A 3,502-nucleotide genomic window follows, 5' to 3' on the forward strand; every position below is an offset into this window, starting at 1 on the left:
GCGGTTATGATATTGTTTAGGACCTTGAGCGTGACTGAGGTGCACCTGTGACCAGCTCGGAAACCGGATTGCACAGCGGAGAAGGTACGGTGGGATTCGAAATGCTCTGTGATCTGTTTATTAACTTGGCGTTAGAACACTTTAGACAGGCAGGGCAGGTTGGATATAGGTCTATAACAGTTTGGGTATAGAGTGTAAACCACTTTGAAGAGGGGGATGATCGCAGAAGCTTTCCAATCTTTTCGTGATCTCTGAGAATACGAAAGAGGTTGATAAGACTGGTAATAGGGGTTCCAACAATGGCGGCGGATAATTTTAAAAAGAGAGGGTCCAGATTGTCTAGCCCAGCTGATTTGTACGGGTCCAGGTTTTGCAGCTCTTTCAGAACATCTGGATTTGGGTGAAGGAGAAACTGGGGAGGCTTGGGAAAGTAGCTGCAGCAATAAGCTGTGTAACTCTGCAGTTGTTGCCATCCTGTACCTATCCCGCATTTGTGATCTTTCGATGTACCGATCCTGTGCAGGTGTTGTTACACGTGGTCTGTCACTGCAAGGACGATCAGCTGTCCGTCTTGTCTCCCTGTAGTGCTGTCTTAGGCGTCTCACAGTATAGACATTGCAATTTATCGCCCTGGCCCCATCTGCAGTCTCCTTGCAGCATGCCTAAGGCATGTTCACCCAGATGACTAGGGACCCTGGACATGGTGTTTTTTAGAGTCAGTAGAAAGGCCTTTTTTAGTGTCCTAAGTTTTCATAACTGTGACCTTATTTGCCTACCGTCTGTAAGCTGTTAGTGTCTTAACGGCCGTTCAACAGGTGAATGTTCATTCATGGTTCATTGAACAAGCATGTGTTTAAATCCGTTTTACTAATCATCTATCAACAGAATTGCAATGGTAGATTCAACCTTTGGATGACATTTCTGAGTTGTTGCTGACACTTTCTTTAAGCTTCCACTGTATGCTTTTGCATCGGCCAGGGAGTTGCTGCTGCTCATTCTACCCTGCATTACTTGTAAAACAATAAAATATTGTACCTTTAAAAGTGCCTCCTTGTGTTTTGAAATACTGTGTGTTTTTAATGTCTACCTCTGCCTGGATGGCAGGAAGCTTGGCCCCAGTAATGTACTAGGCCGTTCGCGCTACCGAATGCAACAGTGAAATGCTTACTTACGAGCCCGTAAGCAACAATGCAGTTTAAAAACAAATATGACTAAGAATAAGAAACAAAAGTAACAAGTAATTAAAGAGCAGCAGTAAAATAACAATAGTGAGACTATATACAGGGGGGTACAGAGTCAATGTGTAGGTGCACCGTTTTAGTTGAGGTATTATGTAGGTGGAGTTATTAAAGTGACAATGCATAGATAACCACAGAGAGTAGCAGCGGTGTAAAGGGGGGATGCAAGTAGTCTGATTAGCCGTTTGACTAGATGTTCAGGAGTCTTATGGCTTGGGGGTAGAAGCTGTTTAGAAGCCTCTTGGACCTAGCCTTGGTGCTCCGGTACCGCTTGCCGTGCGGTAGCAGAGAAACCAGTCAATGACTAGGGTGGCTGGAGTCTTTGACAATTTTTAGGGCCTTCCTCTGACATGGCCTGGTACAGAGGTCCTGGATGGCAGGAAGCTTGTCCCCAGTGATGTACTAGGCCGTTCACACTACCCTCTGTAGTGCCTTGCGGTCGGAGGCTGAGCAGTTGCCATACCGGGCAGATATTCAACCAGTCAGGATACTCTCGATGGTGCAGCTGTAGAACCTTTGGAGAATATGAGGACCCATGCCAAATCTTTTCAGTCTCCTGAGTGGGAATAGGTTTTGTCGTGCTGGCTTCACGACTGTCTTGGTGTGCTTGGAACATGTTCGCTTGTTGGTGATGTGGACACCAAGGAACTTGAAGCTCTCAACCTCCTCCACTACAGCCCCGTCGATGAGAATGGGGGAATGCTCGGTCCTCTCTTTCCTGTAGTCCACAATCATCTCCTTTGTCTTGATCACATTGAGGGAATGGTTGTTGTCCTTGCACCACACGGCCAGGTCTCTGACCTCCTCCCTATAGGCTGTCTCGTTGTCTGTGCTCAGGCCTACCACTGTTGTGTCGTCAACAAACTTAATGATGGTGTTAAAGTCGTGCCTGGCCGTGCTGTCATGAGTGAACAGGGAGTACAGGAGGGGACTGAGCACGCACCCCTGAGTTGCCCCGTGTTGAGGATCAGTGTGGCGGATGTGTTATTACCTACCCTTACCACCTGGTGGCGGGCCGTCAGGAAGTCCAGGATCCAGTTGCAGAGGGAGGTGTTTAGTCCCAGGGTCCTTAGCTTATTGATGAGTTTTGAGGGCACTATGATGTTGAATGCTGAGTACTAGTCAAAGAATAGGAAAGAATAGCAGTGTGGAGTGCAGTAAAATTGCATCTGTGGATCTGTTAGGACGGTATGCAAATTGGAGTGGGTCTAGTGTTTCTGGGATAATGGTGTTGATGTGAGCCATGACCTGCCTTTCAAAGCACTTCATAGCTACAAACGTGAGTGCTACGGGTTGGTAGACATTTAGGCAGGTTACCTTAGTGTTCTTGAGCACAGGGACTATAGTGGTCTGCTTAAAACATGTTGGTATTACAGACTTGGACAGGGAGAGGTTGAAAATGTCAGTGAAGACACTTGCCAGTTGGTCAGCACCTGCTCGCAGTACACGTCCTGGTAATCTGTCAAGCCCTGCGGTCTTGTGAATGTTGACCTGTTTAAAGGTCTTACTCACATCGGCTGCGGAGAGCGTGATCACGCAGTCTTCCTGATCAGCTTTTGCTCTCATGCATGTTTCAGTGTTATTTGCCTCGAAGTGAGCATAGAAGTATTTTAGCTCGTCTGGTAGGCAGGTGTCACTGGGCAGCTCTCGGCTGTGCTTCCCTTTGTAGTCTGTAAAGGTTCGCAAGCCCTGCCACATCAGAGCCGGTGTCAGAGCCGGTGTAGTACGATCAATCTTAGTCCTGTATTGACGCTTTGCCTGTTTGATGGTTCATCGGAGGGCATAGCGGGGATTCTTATAAGCTTCCGGGTTGGCGTCCCGCTCCTTGAAAGCGGCAACTCTAGCCTTTAGCTCAGTGCAAATGTTGCCTGTAATCCATAGCTTCTGGTTGGGTTATGCATGTACGGTCACTGTGGGGACGACGTCATTGATGCACTTATTGATGAAGCCAATGATTGATGTGGTGTACTCCTCAATGTCATCGGAGGAATCCCGGAATATATTCCAGTCTGTGCTAGCAAAACAGTCATGTAGCTTAGCAGCTGCTTCATCTGACCACTTTTTTATTGATCAAGTCACTGGTGTTTCCTGCTTAAATTATTGCTTGTAAGCAGGAGGATAAAATTATGGTCAGATTTGCCAAATGGAGGGTGAGGGAGAGCTTTGTATGCATCTCTGTGTGTGGAGTAAAGGTGGTCCAGAGTTTTTTCCCCCTCTGGTTGCACATGTAACATGCTGATAGAAATATGGTAAGATGTATTTAA

Source organism: Oncorhynchus clarkii, unplaced genomic scaffold (assembly GCF_045791955.1).
Source record: "Oncorhynchus clarkii lewisi isolate Uvic-CL-2024 unplaced genomic scaffold, UVic_Ocla_1.0 unplaced_contig_9385_pilon_pilon, whole genome shotgun sequence".
Lineage (NCBI taxonomy): Eukaryota > Metazoa > Chordata > Actinopteri > Salmoniformes > Salmonidae > Oncorhynchus > Oncorhynchus clarkii.